The following is an 18,772-nucleotide window of genomic DNA, read 5'->3' on the forward strand; positions in this document are numbered from 1 at the left end:
CGTGCTTTTTCTCTTTCTTTTTGGCTTTTGGACAAAGGCATGAGAATGCTTTGTCCAAAATGTTTTTTTTCCATGCAAATCCAGCTCAGCTACGTTTAAACCAGAATCACGTTAGCCTGACAAGTGAAAAATTCCGTCATTGAAAGATGCAAGTTTTGCTTTTCAGATGATGCCATTACTCTGTTTCCACTTTTGCTCTTGATTGCTTGACGTGAACATTTCACTCCTTTTCATGAAGTTTCTGTAGTGTAGTGGTTATCACGTTCGCTTTACACGCGAAAGGTCCCTGGTTCGACACCGGGCAGAAACATGTGTTTGTGAGCATTTTTTCTCACACAAGGCTATACTGTTGGTTTGGGCAGCATGATTTTCACCCATTTGATTCACAATGGCCTGACAAATGAACGCATGTTCCCTGGTTGAAAAATGCCCTTTGTCCTGTTTTTAAACATTGAGGTAAATCTGTTGGATTTGGGTGGATGATTTTGTTCAATTGCATTTAGGTATGTGTGAATGTCTTTGGTAGTACCGTGAGTTTCTGTAGTGTAGCGGTTATCACGTTCGACTAACTCGCGAAAGGTCCCCAGTTTGACACTGGGCAAAAACATAATTTTATTGTTTGCTATCAAAGCGTTTGCCTTTCGGTCCTTGATCTTGATTGCATGCCGTGACCACAGAAGCTTTTTCCGTCTAGTTTCTGTAGTGTAGCGGTTATCACATTCGCCTCACACGCGAAAGGTCCCCGGTTCGATACTGGGCAGAAACATGTGATTTATTCTTTATTTCCAAATGCAAGATTATATTGTTGGTTTGAGCAGCATTTTTTTCACCGCTGCGATTTCTACGTGAGTTTGCTTTTGACAACAGTGTGTGGTTTTGACAGTTGATAGGTTATCACAATTCAAGTAACAGCTGAGAGTTTTAGGGTGCAAAACTAGGCATCTACGTGCTTTTTCTCTTTCTTTTTGGCTTTTGGACAAAGGCATGAGAATGCTTTGTCCAAAATGTTTTTTTCCATGCAAATCCAGCTCAGCTACGTTTAAACCAGAATCACGTTAGCCTGACAAGTGAAAAGTTCCCTCATTGAAAGATGCAAGTTTTGCTTTTCAGATGATGCCATTACTCTGTTTCCACTTTTGCTCTTGATTGCTTGACGTGAACATTTCACTCCTTTTCATGAAGTTTCTGTAGTGTAGTGGTTATCACGTTCGCTTTACACGCGAAAGGTCCCTGGTTCGACACCGGGCAGAAACATGTGTTTGTGAGCATTTTTTCTCACACAAGGCTATACTGTTGGTTTGGGCAGCATGATTTTCACCCATTTGATTCACAATGGCCTGACAAATGAACGCATGTTCCCTGGTTGAAAAATGCCCTTTGTCCTGTTTTTAAACATTGAGGTAAACCTGTTGGATTTGGGTGGATGATTTTGTTCAATTGAATTTAGGTATGTGTGAATGTCTTTGGTAGTACCGTGAGTTTCTGTAGTGTAGCGTTTATCACGTTCGCCTAACTCGCGAAAGGTCCCCAGTTTGACACTGGGCAAAAACATAATTTTATTGTTTGCTATCAAAGCGTTTGCCTTTCGGTCCTTGATCTTGATTGCATGCCGTGACCACAGAAGCTTTGACCGTCTAGTTTCTGTAGTGTAGCGGTTATCACGTTCGCCTCACACGTGAAAGGTCCCCGGTTCAATACTTGGCAGAAACATGTGATTTATTCTTTATTTCCAAATGCAAGATTATATTGTTGGTTTGAGCAGCATTTTTTTCACCGCTGCGATTTCTACGTGAGTTTGCTTTTGACAACAGTGTGTGGTTTTGACAGTTGATAGGTTATTACAATTCAAGTAACACCTGAGAGTTTTAGGGTGCAAAACTAGGCATCTACGTGCTTTTTCTCTTTCTTTTTGGCTTTTGGACAAAGGCATGAGAATGCTTTGTCCAAAATGTTTTTTTCCATGCAAATCCAGCTCAGCTACGTTTAAACCAGAATCACGTTAGCCTGACAAGTGAAAAGTTCCCTCATTGAAAGATGCAAGTTTTGCTTTTCAGATGATGCCATTACTCTGTTTCCACTTTTGCTCTTGATTGCTTGACGTGAACATTTCACTCCTTTTCATGAAGTTTCTGTAGTGTAGTGGTTATCACGTTCGCTTTACATGCGAAAGGTCCCTGGTTCGACACTGGGCAGAAACATGTGTTTGTGAGCATTTTTTCTCACACAAGGCTATACTGTTGGTTTGGGCAGCATGATTTTCACCCATTTGATTCACAATGGCCTGACAAATGAACGCATGTTCCCTGGTTGAAAAATGCCCTTTGTCCTGTTTTTAAACATTGAGGTAAACATGTTGGCTTTGGGTGGATGATTTTGTTCAATTGCATTTAGGTATGTGTGAATGTCTTTGGTAGTACCGTGAGTTTCTGTAGTGTAGCGGTTATCACGTTCGCCTAACTCGTGAAAGGTCCCCAGTTTGACACTGGGCAGAAACTTAATTTTATTGTTTGCTATCAAAGCGTTTGCCTTTCGGTCCTTGATCTTGATTGCATGCCGTGACCACAGAAGCTTTTTCCGTCTAGCTTCTGTAGTGTAGCGGTTATCACGTTCGCCTCACACGCGAAAGGTCCCCGGTTCGATACCGGGCAGAAACATGTGATTTATTCTTTATTTCCAAATGCAAGATTATATTGTTGGTTTGAGCAGCATTTTTTTCACCGCTACGATTTCTACGTGAGTTTGCTTTTGACAACAGTGTGTGGTTTTGACAGTTGATAGGTTATCACAATTCAAGTAACACCTGAGAGTTTTAGGGTGCAAAACTAGGCATCTACGTGCTTTTTCTCTTTCTTTTTGGCTTTTGGACAAAGGCATGAGAATGCTTTGTCCAAAATGTTTTTTTTCCATGCAAATTCAGCTCAGCTACGTTTAAACCAGAATCACGCTAGCCTGACAAGTGAAAAATTCCGTCATTGAAAGATGCAAGTTTTGCTTTTCAGATGATGCCATTACTCTGTTTCCACTTTTGCTCTTGATTGCTTGACGTGAACATTTCACTCCTTTTCATGAAGTTTCTGTAGTGTAGTGGTTATCACGTTCGCTTTTCACGCGAAAGGTCCCTGGTTCGACACCGGGCAGAAACATGTGTTTGTGACCTTTTTTTTCTCACACAAGGCTATACTGTTGGTTTGGGCAGCATGATTTTCACCCATTTGATTCACAATGGCCTGACAAATGAACGCATGTTCCCTGGTTGAAAAATGCCCTTTGTCCTGTTTTTAAACATTGAGGTAAACCTGTTGGATTTGGGTGGATGATTTTGTTCAATTGCATTTAGGTATGTGTGAATGTCTTTGGTAGTACCGTGAGTTTCTGTAGTGTAGCGGTTATCACGTTCGCCTAACTCGCGAAAGGTCCCCAGTTTGACACTGGGCAGAAACATAATTTTATTGTTTGCTATCAAAGCGTTTGCCTTTCGGTCCTTGATCTTGATTGCATGCCGTGACCACAGAAGCTTTTTCTGTCTAGTTTCTGTAGTGTAGCGGTTATCACGTTCGCCTCACACGCGAAAGGTCCCCGGTTCGATACCGGGCAGAAACATGTGATTTATTCTTTATTTCCAAATGCAAGATTATATTGTTGGTTTGAGCAGCATTTTTTTCACCGCTACGATTTCTACGTGAGTTTGCTTTTGACAACAGTGTGTGGTTTTGACAGTTGATAGGTTATCACAATTCAAGTAACACCTGAGAGTTTTAGGGTGCAAAACTAGGCATCTACGTGCTTTTTCTCTTTCTTTTTGGCTTTTGGACAAAGGCATGAGAATGCTTTGTTCAAAATGTTTTTTTCCATGCAAATCCAGCTCAGCTACATTTAAACCAGAATCACGTTAGCCTGACAAGTGAAAAATTCCCTCATTGAAAGATGCAAGTTTTGCTTTTCAGATGATGCCATTACTCTGTTTCCACTTTTGCTCTTGATTGCTTAACGTGAACATTTCACTCCTTTTCATGAAGTTTCTGTAGTGTAGTGGTTATCACGTTCGCTTTACACGCGAAAGGTCCCCGGTTTGACACCGGGCAGAAACATGTGTTTGTGAGCATTTTTTCTCACACAAGGCTATACTGTTGGTTTGGGCAGCATGATTTTCACCCATTTGATTCACAATGGCCTGACAAATGAACGCATGTTCCCTGGTTGAAAAATGCCCTTTGTCCTGTTTTTAAACATTGAGGTAAACCTGTTGGTTTTGGGTGGATGATTTTGTTCAATTGCATTTAGGTATGTGTGAATGTCTTTGGTAGTACCGTGAGTTTCTGTAGTGTAGCGGTTATCACGTTTGCTTAACATGCGAAAGGTCCCCAGTTCGAAACTGGGCAGAAACATAATTTTATTGTTTGCTATCAAAGCGTTTGCCTTTCGGTCCTTGATCTTGATTGCATGCCGTGACCACAGAAGCTTTTTCCGTCTAGTTTCTGTAGTGTAGCAGTTATCACATTCGCCTCACGCGCGAAAGGTCCCCGGTCCGATACCGGGCAGAAACATGTGATTTATTCTTTATTTCCAAATGCAAGATTATATTGTTGGTTTGAGTAGCATTTCTTTCACCGCTATGATTTCTACGTGCGTTTGCTTTTGACAACAGTGTGTGGTTTTGACAGTTGATAGGTTATCACAATTCAAGTAACACCTGAGAGTTTTAGGGTGCAAAACTAGGCATCTACGTGCTTTTTCTCTTTCTTTTTGGCTTTTGGACAAAGGCATGAGAATGCTTTGTCTAAAATGTTTTTTTCCATGCAAATCCAGCTCAGCTACGTTTAAACCAGAATCACGTTAGCCTGACAAGTGAAAAGTTCCCTCATTGAAAGATGAAAGTTTTGCTTTTCAGATGATGCCATTACTCTGTTTCCACTTTTGCTTTTGATTGCTTGACGTGAACATTTCACTCCTTTTCATGAAGTTTCTGTAGTGTAGTGGTTATCACGTTCGCTTTACACGCGAAAGGTCCCCGATTTGACACCGGGCAGAAACATGTGTTTGTGAGCATTTTTTCTCACACAAGGCTATACTGTTGGTTTGGGCAGCATGATTTTCACCCATTTGATTAGCAATGGCCTGACAAATGAACGCATGTTCCCTGGTTGAAAAATGCCCTTTGTCCTGTTTTTAAACATTGAGGTAAACCTTTTGGCTTTGGGTGGATGATTTTGTTCAATTGCATTTAGGTATGTGTGAATGTCTTTGGTAGTACCTTGAGTTTCTGTAGTGTAGCGGTTATCACGTTCGCCTAACTCCCGAAAGGTCCCAAGTTCGAAACTGGGCAGAAACATAATTTTATTGTTTGCTATCAAAGCGTTTGCCTTTCGGTCCTTGATCTTGATTGCATGCCGTGACCACAGAAGCTTTGTTTCCGTCTAGTTTCTGTAGTGTAGCGGTTATCACGTTCGCCTCACACGCGAAAGGTCCCCGGTTCGATACCGGGCAGAAACATGTGATTTATTCTTTATTTCCAAATGCAAGATTATATTGCTGGTTTGAGCAGAATTTTTTCACCGCTACGATTTCTACGTGAGTTTGCTTTTGACAACAGTGTGTGGTTTTGACAGTTGATAGGTTATCACAATTCAAGTAACACCTGAGAGTTTTAGGGTGCAAAACTAGGCATCTACGTGCTTTTTCTCTTTCTTTTTGGCTTTTGGACAAAGGCATGAGAATGCTTTGTCCAAAATGTTTTTTTCCATGCAAATCCAGCTCAGCTACGTTTAAACCAGAATCACGTTAGCCTGACAAGTGAAAAGTTCCCTCATTGAAAGATGCAAGTTTTGCTTTTCAGATGATGCCATTACTCTGTTTCCACTTTTGCTCTTGATTGCTTGACGTGAACATTTCACTCCTTTTCATGAAGTTTTTGTAGTGTACTAGTTATCACGTTTGCTTTACACTCGAAAGGTCCCTGGTTCGACACCGGGCAGAAACATGTGTTTGTGAGCATTTTTTCTCACACAAGGCTATACTGTTGGTTTGGGCAGCATGATTTTCACTCATTTGATTCACAATGGCCTGACAAATGAATGCATGTTCCCTGGTTGAAAAATGCCCTTTGTCCTGTTTTTAAACATTGAGGTAAACTTGTTGGCTTTGGGTGGATGATTTTGTTCAATTGCATTTAGGTATGTGTGAATGTCTTTGGTAGTACCGTGAGTTTCTGTAGTGTAGCGGTAATCACGTTCGCCTAACATGCGAAAGGTCCCCAGTTCGAAACTGGGCAGAAACTTTATATTATTGTTTGCTATCAAAGCGTTTGCCTTTCGGTCCTTGATCTTGATTGCATGCCGTGACCACAGAAGCTTTTTCCGTCTAGTTTCTGTAGTGTAGCGGTTATCACGTTTGCCTCACACGCGAAAGGTCCCCGGTTCGATACCGGGCAGAAATATGTGATTTATTCTTTATTTCCAAATGCAAGATTATATTGTTGGTTTGAGCAGCATTTTTTTCCCTGCTACGATTTCTACGTGAGTTTGCTTTTGACAACAGTGTGTGGTTTTGACAGTTGATAGGTTATCACAATTCAAGTAACACCTGAGAGTTTTAGGGTGCAAAACTAGGCATCTACGTGCTTTTTCTCTTTCTTTTTGGCTTTTGGACAAAGGCATGAGAATGCTTTGTCCAAAATGTTTTTTTCCATGCAAATCCAGCTCAGCTACGTTTAAACCAGAATCACGTTAGCCTGACAAGTGAAAAGTTCCCTCATTGAAAGATGCAAGTTTTGCTTTTCAGATGATGCCATTACTCTGTTTCCACTTTTGCTCTTGATTGCTTGACGTGAACATTTCACTCCTTTTCATGAAGTTTCTGTAGTGTAGTGGTTATCACGTTCGCTTTACACGCGAAAGGTCCCCGATTTGACACCGGGCAGAAACATGTGTTTGTGAGCATTTTTTCTCACACAAGGCTATACTGTTGGTTTGGGCAGCATGATTTTCACCCATTTGATTCACAATGGCCTGACAAATGAACGCATGTTCCCTGGTTGAAAAATGCCCTTTGTCCTGTTCTTAAACATTGAGGTATACCTTTTGGCTTTGGGTGGATGATTTTGTTCAATTGCATTTAGGTATGTGTGAATGTCTTTGGTAGTACCTTGAGTTTCTGTATTGTAGCGGTTATCACGTTCGCCTAACTCCCGAAAGGTCCCCAGTTCGAAACTGGGCAGAAACATAATTTTATTGTTTGCTATCAAAGCGTTTGCCTTTCGGTCCTTGATCTTGATTGCATGCCGTGACCACAGAAGCTTTGTTTCCGTCTAGTTTCTGTAGTGTAGCGGTTATCACGTTTGCCTCACACGCGAAAGGTCCCCGGTTCGATACCGGGCAGAAACATGTGATTTATTCTTTATTTCCAAATGCAAGATTATATTGCTGGTTTGAGCAGCATTTTTTCACCGCTACGATTTCTACGTGAGTTTGCTTTTGACAACAGTGTGTGGTTTTGACAGTTGATAGGTTATCACAATTCAAGTAACACCTGAGAGTTTTAGGGTGCAAAACTAGGCATCTACGTGCTTTTTCTCTTTCTTTTTGGCTTTTGGACAAAGGCATGAGAATGCTTTGTCCAAAATGTTTTTTTCCATGCAAATCCAGCTCAGCTACGTTTAAACCAGAATCACGTTAGCCTGACAAGTGAAAAGTTCCCTCATTGAAAGATGCAAGTTTTGCTTTTCAGATGATGCCATTACTCTGTTTCCACTTTTGCTCTTGATTGCTTGACGTGAACATTTCACTCCTTTTCATGAAGTTTCTGTAGTGTAGTGGTTATCACGTTCGCTTTTCACGCGAAAGGTCCCTGGTTCGACACCGGGCAGAAACATGTGTTTGTGAGCATTTTTTCTCACACAAGGCTATACTGTTGGTTTGGGCAGCATGATTTTCACCCATTTGATTCACAATGGCCTGACAAATGAATGCATGTTCCCTGGTTGAAAAATGCCCTTTGTCCTGTTTTTAAACATTGAGGTAAACTTGTTGGCTTTGGGTGGATGATTTTGTTCAATTGCATTTAGGTATGTGTGAATGTCTTTGGTAGTACCGTGAGTTTCTGTAGTGTAGCGGTAATCACGTTCGCCTAACATGCGAAAGGTCCCCAGTTCGAAACTGGGCAGAAACTTTATATTATTGTTTGCTATCAAAGCGTTTGCCTTTCGGTCCTTGATCTTGATTGCATGCCGTGACCACAGAAGCTTTTTCCGTCTAGTTTCTGTAGTGTAGCGGTTATCACGTTTGCCTCACACGCGAAAGGTCCCCGGTTCGATACCGGGCAGAAATATGTGATTTATTCTTTATTTCCAAATGCAAGATTATATTGTTGGTTTGAGCAGCATTTTTTTCCCTGCTACGATTTCTACGTGAGTTTGCTTTTGACAACAGTGTGTGGTTTTGACAGTTGATAGGTTATCACAATTCAAGTAACACCTGAGAGTTTTAGGGTGCAAAACTAGGCATCTACGTGCTTTTTCTCTTTCTTTTTGGCTTTTGGACAAAGGCATGAGAATGCTTTGTCCAAAATGTTTTTTTCCATGCAAATCCAGCTCAGCTACGTTTAAACCAGAATCACGTTAGCCTGACAAGTGAAAAGTTCCCTCATTGAAAGATGCAAGTTTTGCTTTTCAGATGATGCCATTACTCTGTTTCCACTTTTGCTCTTGATTGCTTGACGTGAACATTTCACTCCTTTTCATGAAGTTTCTGTAGTGCAGTGGTTATCACGTTCGCTTTACACACGAAATGTCCACGGTTTGACACCGGGCAGAAACATGTATTTGTGAGCATTTTTTCTCACACAAGGCTATACTGTTGGTTTGGGCAGCATGATTTTCACCCATTTGATTCACAATGGCCTGACAAATGAACGCATGTTACCTGGTTGAAAAATGCCTTTTGTCCTGTTTTTAAACATTGAGGTAAACTTGTTGGCTTTGGGTGGATGATTTTGTTCAATTGCATTTAGGTATGTGTGAATGTCTTTGGTAGTACCGTGAGTTTCTGTAGTGTAGCCGTTATCACGTTCGCCTAACACGCGAAAGGTCCCCAGTTCGAAACTGGGCAGAAACATAATTTTATTGTTTGCTATCAAAGCGTTTGACTTTCGGTCCTTGATCTTGATTGCATGCCGTGACCACAGAAGCTTTTTCCGTCTAGTTTCTGTAGTGTAGCGGTTATCACGTTTGCCTCACATGCGAAAGGTCCCCGGTTCGGTACCGGGTAGAAATATGTGATTTATTCTTTATTTCCAAATGCAAGATTATATTGTTGGTTTGAGCAGCATTTTTTTCCCTGCTACGATTTCTACGTGAGTTTGCTTTTGACAACAGTGTGTGGTTTTGACAGTTGATAGGTTATCACAATTCAAGTAACACCTGAGAGTTTTAGGGTGCAAAACTAGGCATCTACGTGCTTTTTCTCTTTCTTTTTGGCTTTTGGACAAAGGCATGAGAATGCTTTGTCCAAAATGTTTTTTTCCATGCAAATCCAGCTCAGCTATGTTTAAACCAGAATCACGTTAGCCTGACAAGTGAAAAGTTCCCTCATTGAAAGATGCAAGTTTTGCTTTTCAGATGATGCCATTACTCTGTTTCCACTTTTGCTCTTGATTGCTTGACATGAACATTTCACTTCTTTTCATGAAGTTTCTGTAGTGTAGTGGTTATCACATTCGCTTTACACACGAAATGTCCCCGGTTCGACACCGGGCAGAAACTTGTGTTTGTGAGCATTTTTTCTCACACAAGGCTATACTGTTGGTTTGGGCAGCATGATTTTCACCCATTTGATTCACAATGGCCTGACAAATGAACGCATGTTCCCTGGTTGAAAAATGCCCTTTGTCCTGTTTTTAAACATTGAGGTAAACATGTTGGTTTTGGGTGGATGATTTTGTTCCATTGCATTTACGTATGTGTGAATGTCTTTGGTAGTACCGTGAGTTTCTGTAGTGTAGCGGTTATCACGTTTGCCTAACACGTGAAAGGTCCCTGTTCGAAACTGGGTAGAAACTTAAATTCTTTGTTTGCTATCACAGCGTTTGCCTTTCGGTCCTTGATCTTGATTGCATGCCTTGACCACAGAAGCTTTTTCTGTCTAGTTTCTGTAGTGTACCGGTTATCACGGTTGCCTCACACGCGAGCGGTCCCCGGTTCGATACCGGGCAGAAACATGTGATTTTTTTTTATTTCCAAATGCAAGATTATATTGTTGGTTTGAGCAGCATTTTTTTCACCGCTACGATTTCTACGTGAGTTTGCTTTTGACAACAGTGTGTGGTTTTGACAGTTGATAGGTTATCACAATTCAAGTAACACCTGAGAGTTTTAGGGTGCAAAACTAGGCATCTACGTGCTTTTTCTCTTTCTTTTTGGCTTTTGGACAAAGGCATGAGAATGCTTTGTCCAAAATGTTTTTTTCCATGCAAATCTAGCTCAGCTATGTTTAAACCAGAATCACGTTAGCCTGACAAGTGAAAAGTTCCCTCATTGAAAGATGCAAGTTTTGCTTTTCAGATGATGCCATTACTCTGTTTCCACTTTTGCTCTTGATTGCTTGACGTGAACATTTCACTCCTTTTCATGAAGTTTCTGTAGTGTAGTGGTTATCACGTTTGCTTTACACGCGAAAGGTCCCCGTTTTGACACCGGGCAGAAACGTGTTTGTGAGCATTTTTTCTCACAAAAGGCTATACTGTTGGTTTGGGCAGCATGATTTTCACCCATTTGATTCACAATGGCCTGACAAATGAACGCATGTTCCTTGGTTGAAAAATGCCCTTTGTTCTGTTTTTAAACATTGAGGTAAACCTGTTGGCTTTGGGTGGATGATTTTGTTCAATTGCATTTAGGTATGTGTGAATGTCTTTGGTAGTACCGTGAGTTTCTGTAGTGTAGCGGTTATCACGTTCGCCTAGCACGCGAAAGGTCCCCAGTTCGAAAATAGGCAGAAACACAATTTTATTGTTTGCTATCAAAGCGTTTGCCTTTCGGTCCTTGATCTTGATTGCATGCCGTGACCACAGAAGCTTTTTCCATCTAGTTTCTGTAGTGTAGCGATTATCACGTTCGCCTCACACGCGAAAGGTCCCCTGTTCGATACCGGGCAGAAACATGTGATTTATTCTTTATTTCCAAATGCAAGATTATATTGTTGGTTTGAGCAGCATTTTTTTCACCGCTACGATTTCTACGTGAGTTTGCTTTTGACAACAGTGTGTGGTTTTGACAGTTGATAGGTTATCACAATTCAAGTAACACCTGAGAGTTTTAGGGTGCAAAACTAGGCATCTACGTGCTTTTTCTCTTTCTTTTTGGCTTTTGGACAAAGGCATGAGAATTGTCCGTAGTACTGGAAGCACGTCAACAACTGCATCCTCAAACACAACTCTGCCTCTCACCACAAGTCGTGGTGGCTCTTCAGGTCGCATGGGTGCTAAGCCTTGCATAGCCTGGGCATTTTTTCAGATCGATAAAGATGACCCAACTCGTGTTATCTGTAACATTTGTCAGCAAAAGCTAAGTAGAGGCCAAAAAATACATAGTTTGAGTACTTCATGCATGAACCGGCACATGGACATGAAGCATAAGTTGCAGTGGGAAGCTCAGTGTGCTACAATGCGGTCTAGCCGGCCGGGCCAACCACCGTCTGCCATATCTTGTGCATCCGCGGCCTCTTCATCCTCTGTGACTGGGGGGACAGCAGTCACACCTGTTTTGGGGCGCAGACCTGCCACCTCTTTACCCGCAACAGCCAGCGTGATTGGCAGGTCATCATTTTCTTTGGAGGTGGTAACACCAGCTGGTCTTGAGCGCTGTCCGACATCGATAGCACCACCTTTGGATCAAGGCAACCTAACATGTCCGCCTGCATCTTCCTCACAGACCGGCAGTTTGCCGGGGACACCCTTATCAACCCCGTCTAAGCACAATAGCCAGCCCTCGGTCCCTCAGATGTGGACAAGTAAAAGACCATTTCCTCCTAGCCATGAGAAAGCTAAGAGGTTGAATTTCACCATCTGCAAGCTCTTGGCTACAGAAATGCTGCCTTTCCGCCTGGTGGACACAGAGGATTTTCGAGACCTTATGTCCGTCGCAGTGCCCCAGTACCAGATGCCCAGTCGGCACTACTTCTCAAAGAAAGGTGTGCCTGCGCTCCACCAGCATGTCGCACACAACATCACCGCTTCTTTGAGAAACTCTGTGTGTGACAGGGTGCATTTCACCACAGACACTTGGACGAGTAGGCATGGACAGGGGCGTTACATGTCGCTGACTGGGCACTGGGTAACTATGGTGACAGCAGGACAAGGGGCTGCTGTCCAAGTCTTGCCATCCCCACGAGTTGTGCGTCAATCCTCTTTATGTCATTTTTCCTCCACTGCTTCTGCCTCCTCAACCTCCTCTCGGTCTTCCACCTGCACCCAAAGCCTGTCTGGTCATGCCACAAGCTTTCTAACTGCGCAGAAGGGATCCTGCACACCTCCTTACTATGCTGGCAGTAGGGCTCAACGTCATCAGGCGGTTTTTACATTGAAATGTCTGGGAAATGTGAGTCACACAGCTGAGGAGTTGTGGTCAGCTCTGGAGAACCAATTTCATGAATGGTTGTCTCCACTGGACCTGAAACCAGGGAAGGCCGTGTGCGACAATGCTGCAAACCTGGGTGCGGCCCTTCGCCGGGGCAATGTCACACACGTGCCTTGTATGGCTCACGTGTTGAACCTGGTTGTCCAGCAATTTTTAGCCCACTATCCCAGACTAGATGGCCTTCTGCAGAGGGCACGGTCGCTGTGTGCTCACTTCCGCCGTTCGCATCCCGCAGCTCAGCGACTTACATCTCTACAGAAGTCGTTGGGAATGCCACTTCACCGGCTAAAATGCGATGTGCCTACCCGGTGGAATTCAACTCTGCACATGTTGCAGCGACTGTGGCAGCACCGACAAGCCCTGGTGCAATACGTTCTGACGTATAGCCTGGGCCAACGAGATTCAGAGGTGGGGCAAATCACGCTGGAGGAGTGGTCTCAGATCAGGGACCTATGCACCCTTCTGCACAGTTTTGAAATGGCGACGAAGATGTTTAGTGCTGACGATGCCATTATCAGCATGACTATTCCGGTGATTTACATGCTGGAGCACATGTTAAACAGAATTCGGAGTCAGGTGGTGGCACAAGAGGAGGTGGAGAAAGTAGAGGAGGAGGAGTTGTATGCGGAAGGGCTAACATCTGCAAGGTCCAGACGGTCGGCAGCACCAGGGCGGCAGGCATGTGAGGGTGGGGGAGATGATTTTACCAGGGCGCATGGTAGCAGCCAAACTAGTGAGGAAGGTGCAGGAGCCCAGGAAGAAGTGGAGGACGAACTGATGGAAGACTCATCAGATGAGGGAGACCTTGATCACATTTCTGTTGTGCGAGGTTGGGGGGAGAGGACAGAGGAAGTAAGCATGATTGTTACCTCGCCACCAACACAACAGGGACTTGGTGCTCCTGGATGCGCAACACACATGAGTGCCTTCTTGCTGCACTACCTGCAACATGACCCTCGAATTGTGAGAATTAGAAATAATCCTGACTACTGGGTTGCCACACTGTTAGATCCCTGGTACAAAAGTAAATTTGCAGAAATTATTCCTGCCATAGAAAGGGATGCACGCATGCAGGAGTATCAGCAGAGACTGTTGCAGAATCTTACATGTGCTTTTCCACAAAATACCAGTGGTGCACGTAGTGAATCTCACAGTTCCAACTTGCCAACCGTGGGACCGTCAAGTGTTCAGCACTCAAACCGTAACAGAACCACAGTATCTGCTGGTAACATCAATTTTGCGGAATCATTTCACCACTTTTTTAGCCCATCCTTTGCAAGGCCACAGGAGACAAGAAGTCTGACACATAGTCAACGCCTAGAGACGATGGTACAGGAGTATCTCCAAGTAAACATTGAAGCCACGACTGTGTCACTGGACCCTTGCTCTTTTTGGGCTTCCAATCTGGATAAATGGCCGGAGCTAGCCACTTACGCCTTGGAGATCTTGTCATGCCCCGCAGCCAGCGTTCTGTCTGAACGTGTGTTCAGCGCTGCTGGTGGTGTGCTGACAGATAAGCGCACGCGGCTCTCCACTGATAATGTAGACAGACTCACGTTCATAAAGATGAACAAATCATGGATCCGAAACGACTTTTCTACCCCTGTGTCATCCTGGGGAGAGTAAAAGCTTGATGATTGGTTAAAATCACCCTACCAACCGTTTTAAGCTTTCAAATTACTAATCATGTTTATCTGTATCTTGACTGGAAAATAATTTGGGCTTTGTAGCAGTGTGCAGCACTGATCCTATTAGGCCATCTATAATAAGCTTCACCAGATTTAAAATTAAAAATAATTTTTAGCTGCATCTAGCCCGGAAAATAATTTTGGGGCTCCGAGATGCGCAAGACACATAAGTGCCTTGTTGCTGCACTACCTGCAGCATGACCCTCATATTGTCAGAATTCGAAGTAATCATGACTACTGGGTTGCCACACTCTTAGATCCCCCAAACTTTTCGATCAACCTTTTCATTTTAATAAAGACCAAAAAAATGGTCATTTTTGAAATTATAAGCATTAGCAGGTTGTTAGAAACTGAAATCAAACAGTTTTCAACTCAAAACTTTATTCTAGGTGATGTTACATTTTCACATAGGACCCCTTGTTCGAAAGGAGCTTCTGAACTCTCTTGTCCATTGAATTTGTCAGGTTTTGGATGGTTTCTGCTTCAATTGTTTTGCATGAGGACAGAATACCCTCCCAGAGCTGTTGCTTAGATGTGAACTGCCTCCCGCCATCATAGACACTCCTTTTAATGATGCTCCAAAGGTTCTGAATGGGGTAGAGGTCAGGGGAGCATGGGGGTCACACCATAAGTTTGTCCCCTTTTATGCCCATATCAGCCAGAGATGCAGATGTTTTATGTGCAGCATGAGATGGTGCATTATCATGCAGAAAAATGATCTTGCTGTGAAATACACGGTTCTTCTTCTTGAACCATGGCAGGAAGTGCTGTTTGAGAAAATCCACATACATTATGGAGTTCATCTTTAGCGCCTTCAGGGATCCTAAAGGGGCCGACAATCTCTCTCCCCATGATTCCAGCCCAAAACATTACTCCACCTCCTCCTTGTTGGCGCTGTAGCCGTGTTTGCGTGGGGTGTCCATCAACCAGCCATCCTCCACTCCATTCATCTGGACCATCGAGCGCTGCACGGCACTCATCCGTGAACAAAACAGTTTTGAAATCAGTCTTCATGTAATGTTTGGCCCACTGGAGCCGTTTCTGCTTGTGTGAAGTGGATAGAGGAGGTCGACAGGATGGCGTATGCACAGCTGCAAACCTCTGAAGGACCCTGCATCTTGTTGTTCGGGGGACGTTGGAGGCACAAGCAGCTTCAAAAACTTGTCTGCTGCTATGACAAGGCTTTTTTGCCGCTGCTCTTTCAACCTGACGTAATTGCCTGTAGGAAAGAGTCCTCAATTTGCCCTTATCAGCACGCACACGTGTGTACTGTGAATCAGCTACATACTTCTTGATTGCCAAGACACTTCATCCTGATCATCGCACAATGTTGATTGTAGTCATGCCTTGACCTAAACACTCCACAATTTGTTGCTTCTCAGCAGCCGACACATCCTTTTTCTTTCCCATTTTGGCAGAAAATGTAGGCTGCTTAATAATGTGAGAGAGCCTTCTTAAGTAGTCTTGCCTTTCATTGGACACACCTGCCAAACTAATTAGCACAGGTGTCTGCAATTGCTTACAGTGATATAAAGAGCCCTGACACACATCACCATCAATGAGTTTAACTGACAAACAAACAAATTCTTCCCTTATCACTCCTAAACACTTTTTGCATAATAATTTGGAACGCGGTGTACATGTGCTTTTCCACAAAACACCAGTGGTTCACGTAGTGAATCTTACAGTTCTAACTTGCCAACCGTGGTCTGTATGGAATTGTTCAATAAAGGGCCCAAAATTAAGATAACATAGATGGGAGAGGTCTCTATGAATAGGAATTCCTAAGTATTTGATACCCTGTGAGGGCCAGGCAAAGGGAAAGTTGGACTGGATGGAATCCTATATGGATTTAGGGAGGGAGACATCGAGGGCCTCAGACTTCGCTGCATTGATTTTAAAATTTTACCATGTAACAAAGAGATCTATTTCAGCCATAAGAGCAGGGATGGATATATGTGATTGAGTGATATATACTAGGACATCATCAGCAAATAGAGAGCACTTGTACTCGGTGCCTCCCACCTCAATCCACCTAATATTGGGGTTATGGCGAATTGATGAGAGCAGGTGCTCCGTCACTAGGATGTATAAGAGAGGGGACAGAGGACATCCCTGCCTTGTCCCATTGGTGATTGTGAAAGGTGATGAAAATGTTCTGACGCACCCCCTGGGCCTTGGGACACCCGGAGCCGGACCCTTTTTGGTGGATGCTGGTGGTTGTAGTCTTCGTGGCGGCGATCCGGTTCCGTGGCTCAGGGCGGTCAAACCAGTGGCGGAACTATTTATGTGGTTTTGATGTTTAAATGTCCGACTACGCCACCCGTGGATTGCGGTCAGAGTGAACCGCCGCTACAGGGCAGACCGCTAAGGCTGGTGTTGTGGGTGCAGCAGAGCGTAGCATAACTCCCCACGGGAGGAGTATAGCCTCAGGGCAGTGTATGCGGAGGATGGGGGTGATGGTGCAGGGCAGCAGCAGTAACGACACGGAGTCAGTGATGCAGTTCAGGGCCTTTACTCACAGTTCTTATTATCCAGACCACGTCTGCAGGTAACGGCTGCCCACGTCGTACTGTGCTCACCAGGTGAGGGGCTCAGACAACTCCCAGATAACTTTGGAGCGCTTCACAGGACCCCCTTTGTGTGTCCTTTGTCTGGCCTTTCTTACCAACACTTCTGTCCGGCTGCCTCGGGCCTCCTCTTGGTAAACTTGGCGCCAGTTTCCCTGACCCTATGTGGTGCCTTCCTAGCGGGTGGAGCAAGGGGCTGCGCCACATAAAATGTCAGAGCCTCCGGTTTCTAGCTGAAGGTCGTTTCCTGCCTCCACTAGTTCGGGGACCAGTCTCCCCCTTTGGCCTGACCCCTCCACGCAGGTGGATTCGGGCGTGCGGTGGCGACTCGCCCGTCCGCACCCCTGGGATCCCTTCATTCCTCGTTCCTGGAGCCTTATCTGCTCCTCTTCCTTCCTTCTCCCTCTTGCAGGCCTGGGCCTCTGTTACTAGGCCCGCCTCCGGAGCAGAGCTCATGCAGAGCCCCTGCTCCCTGCCACTTCTGCTCAGACTTCTCTGCACTGAACTAAGATGGTGCCCACCTTTTATACTCCCTTCTCAATGCACCCAGGAACTGCTTCCTCCCTGCTCCTGCACTGCAGGGTTCCCCTTCCTCAGTGTTCCCTCCCCCCACTCCAGCCAGGGACAGGGACTGTCGTGCCCATCTCAGGGGCATATTGGTCGCCCTGCCCCACGGCAATGTGGTGTAATGCATGCAGGTGTCGGGTCCTGATCCACACTCCATCCTTATCTGAGAGTGAGATATCACACCTCTGGGTGAGGTGCAATACGTCTGTAGCAACCGAGCCCTCGGTGCTACAGTTCCATTTATCTTCAGCCTAGGTGACGTATTGTGATACAGGGCCGTGATTTTGGCTATAAAAGGGTCCCCTAGACCCCTACCCCAAGCTTTTTAAGAGAATCATATATGGCGTGCCAGGAGACTCTATGGAATGCTTTCTCAGCATCCAACGAGAGTATCTACTTACAAATTTTTAACTGCATCTAGCCCAGGAAATACTTTGTGCCTAGTAGCAGTGTCTGCTAGTCAGCGGATTATCCCGGCTGTTAAGCAAGCTACACCACCTGTAGTTTGGACACTTAATTTTTTCAAAGGAAATGCTTCGGGACCACGGGATACTTAGTGAAGAGCATCAGGAGGCACCCCAAGGCATAGGGGCTGGGACTGGCACTAGGATGCCTTGCGGTGGACAGCCGAGCTCGATCCTTATAAAAGCTTTTTAACTGCAGCAGCTTTAGTGGACGCTACTGGAGCTGGAATTACGCGGCTGCTGGCATGAGACTTGCCCTCCAATAGATCCTTGTAAATGGATTTAAAGTGTATTCATTCAAATTAGAGGGACAATTTAAATTAAAAAGCTTAGAGCTGCCTCCACCACAGGGGGGCTCTCTCGACCCACCAGCGGACAGGCACCAGTATTGGGAGAGGGGGGCTGGCCGTCAGGGTTCACCGCGGCTCTGGCACAAACCCGGCGACACGGAGGTGGCACGGGCAGGAGCGGACTGGCCGTCTCGGCTTCTCACTTTTTGGATTTTAGAAGGGCATGACATGCCTATATCTGTGTCTCCCCCTCCTTTTACTCCTCCACCTCTTTTCTTTTCGCATGACTATATGTACTTGTCACTTTTCCATGTGTTAGTTGTGTCTTCTGAGCAGTTTGTCAGCTTTTGGACACCTTTGAAGGTGTTTTCTATGTGTTTCTATGTGTTTTTGTTTGCCTGCCATTGGTTTTAACGGTGTTCGAAGGTGTTCGACGAACAGTTCGACGAACAGTTCGGCGAACACACGGGTGTTCGACGAACCGAACCGAACTCGAACACTACGGGGGTGGCTCAACACTATAGGTTACATCAGTTCCTATCAGTTTTTGCCAGGCAGGTCTGTGCCA

At 44.5% G+C, this 18,772-nt stretch overlaps 25 non-coding genes across 25 annotated transcripts; all 25 read left to right on the plus strand.

Moving 5' to 3' along the window:
- Positions 1-237: 237 nt before the first annotated feature.
- On the plus strand, positions 238-310 carry TRNAV-UAC (transfer RNA valine (anticodon UAC)). The gene has a single exon. It is a non-coding gene; the product is annotated as a tRNA-Val (tRNA).
- Positions 311-693: 383 nt separating this feature from the next.
- Positions 694-766, plus strand: TRNAV-CAC (transfer RNA valine (anticodon CAC)). The gene has a single exon. It is a non-coding gene; the product is annotated as a tRNA-Val (tRNA).
- A 415-nt stretch (positions 767-1,181) lies between these two features.
- TRNAV-UAC (transfer RNA valine (anticodon UAC)) lies at positions 1,182-1,254 on the plus strand. Its single transcript has one exon. It is a non-coding gene; the product is annotated as a tRNA-Val (tRNA).
- Positions 1,255-2,125: 871 nt separating this feature from the next.
- On the plus strand, positions 2,126-2,198 carry TRNAV-UAC (transfer RNA valine (anticodon UAC)). Its single transcript has one exon. It is a non-coding gene; the product is annotated as a tRNA-Val (tRNA).
- A 383-nt stretch (positions 2,199-2,581) lies between these two features.
- Positions 2,582-2,654, plus strand: TRNAV-CAC (transfer RNA valine (anticodon CAC)). The gene has a single exon. It is a non-coding gene; the product is annotated as a tRNA-Val (tRNA).
- Positions 2,655-3,070: 416 nt separating this feature from the next.
- Positions 3,071-3,143, plus strand: TRNAE-UUC (transfer RNA glutamic acid (anticodon UUC)). Its single transcript has one exon. It is a non-coding gene; the product is annotated as a tRNA-Glu (tRNA).
- A 225-nt stretch (positions 3,144-3,368) lies between these two features.
- On the plus strand, positions 3,369-3,441 carry TRNAV-AAC (transfer RNA valine (anticodon AAC)). The gene has a single exon. It is a non-coding gene; the product is annotated as a tRNA-Val (tRNA).
- Positions 3,442-3,527: 86 nt separating this feature from the next.
- TRNAV-CAC (transfer RNA valine (anticodon CAC)) lies at positions 3,528-3,600 on the plus strand. Its single transcript has one exon. It is a non-coding gene; the product is annotated as a tRNA-Val (tRNA).
- A 415-nt stretch (positions 3,601-4,015) lies between these two features.
- Positions 4,016-4,088, plus strand: TRNAV-UAC (transfer RNA valine (anticodon UAC)). Its single transcript has one exon. It is a non-coding gene; the product is annotated as a tRNA-Val (tRNA).
- Positions 4,089-4,312: 224 nt separating this feature from the next.
- TRNAV-AAC (transfer RNA valine (anticodon AAC)) lies at positions 4,313-4,385 on the plus strand. The gene has a single exon. It is a non-coding gene; the product is annotated as a tRNA-Val (tRNA).
- Positions 4,386-4,471: 86 nt separating this feature from the next.
- TRNAV-CAC (transfer RNA valine (anticodon CAC)) lies at positions 4,472-4,544 on the plus strand. Its single transcript has one exon. It is a non-coding gene; the product is annotated as a tRNA-Val (tRNA).
- A 415-nt stretch (positions 4,545-4,959) lies between these two features.
- TRNAV-UAC (transfer RNA valine (anticodon UAC)) lies at positions 4,960-5,032 on the plus strand. Its single transcript has one exon. It is a non-coding gene; the product is annotated as a tRNA-Val (tRNA).
- A 385-nt stretch (positions 5,033-5,417) lies between these two features.
- On the plus strand, positions 5,418-5,490 carry TRNAV-CAC (transfer RNA valine (anticodon CAC)). Its single transcript has one exon. It is a non-coding gene; the product is annotated as a tRNA-Val (tRNA).
- A 711-nt stretch (positions 5,491-6,201) lies between these two features.
- On the plus strand, positions 6,202-6,274 carry TRNAV-AAC (transfer RNA valine (anticodon AAC)). Its single transcript has one exon. It is a non-coding gene; the product is annotated as a tRNA-Val (tRNA).
- Positions 6,275-6,360: 86 nt separating this feature from the next.
- On the plus strand, positions 6,361-6,433 carry TRNAV-CAC (transfer RNA valine (anticodon CAC)). The gene has a single exon. It is a non-coding gene; the product is annotated as a tRNA-Val (tRNA).
- Positions 6,434-6,848: 415 nt separating this feature from the next.
- Positions 6,849-6,921, plus strand: TRNAV-UAC (transfer RNA valine (anticodon UAC)). The gene has a single exon. It is a non-coding gene; the product is annotated as a tRNA-Val (tRNA).
- A 385-nt stretch (positions 6,922-7,306) lies between these two features.
- TRNAV-CAC (transfer RNA valine (anticodon CAC)) lies at positions 7,307-7,379 on the plus strand. The gene has a single exon. It is a non-coding gene; the product is annotated as a tRNA-Val (tRNA).
- A 414-nt stretch (positions 7,380-7,793) lies between these two features.
- Positions 7,794-7,866, plus strand: TRNAE-UUC (transfer RNA glutamic acid (anticodon UUC)). Its single transcript has one exon. It is a non-coding gene; the product is annotated as a tRNA-Glu (tRNA).
- A 224-nt stretch (positions 7,867-8,090) lies between these two features.
- TRNAV-AAC (transfer RNA valine (anticodon AAC)) lies at positions 8,091-8,163 on the plus strand. The gene has a single exon. It is a non-coding gene; the product is annotated as a tRNA-Val (tRNA).
- Positions 8,164-8,249: 86 nt separating this feature from the next.
- Positions 8,250-8,322, plus strand: TRNAV-CAC (transfer RNA valine (anticodon CAC)). Its single transcript has one exon. It is a non-coding gene; the product is annotated as a tRNA-Val (tRNA).
- A 712-nt stretch (positions 8,323-9,034) lies between these two features.
- TRNAV-AAC (transfer RNA valine (anticodon AAC)) lies at positions 9,035-9,107 on the plus strand. Its single transcript has one exon. It is a non-coding gene; the product is annotated as a tRNA-Val (tRNA).
- An 86-nt stretch (positions 9,108-9,193) lies between these two features.
- Positions 9,194-9,266, plus strand: TRNAV-CAC (transfer RNA valine (anticodon CAC)). The gene has a single exon. It is a non-coding gene; the product is annotated as a tRNA-Val (tRNA).
- A 415-nt stretch (positions 9,267-9,681) lies between these two features.
- On the plus strand, positions 9,682-9,754 carry TRNAV-UAC (transfer RNA valine (anticodon UAC)). The gene has a single exon. It is a non-coding gene; the product is annotated as a tRNA-Val (tRNA).
- A 1,164-nt stretch (positions 9,755-10,918) lies between these two features.
- Positions 10,919-10,991, plus strand: TRNAA-AGC (transfer RNA alanine (anticodon AGC)). The gene has a single exon. It is a non-coding gene; the product is annotated as a tRNA-Ala (tRNA).
- An 86-nt stretch (positions 10,992-11,077) lies between these two features.
- Positions 11,078-11,150, plus strand: TRNAV-CAC (transfer RNA valine (anticodon CAC)). The gene has a single exon. It is a non-coding gene; the product is annotated as a tRNA-Val (tRNA).
- Positions 11,151-18,772: the final 7,622 nt, after the last annotated feature.

Source organism: Phyllobates terribilis, unplaced genomic scaffold (genome assembly GCF_046119375.1).
Source record: "Phyllobates terribilis strain yellow unplaced genomic scaffold, ASM4611937v1 Scaffold_3__8_contigs__length_932513732, whole genome shotgun sequence".
NCBI lineage: Eukaryota > Metazoa > Chordata > Amphibia > Anura > Dendrobatidae > Phyllobates > Phyllobates terribilis.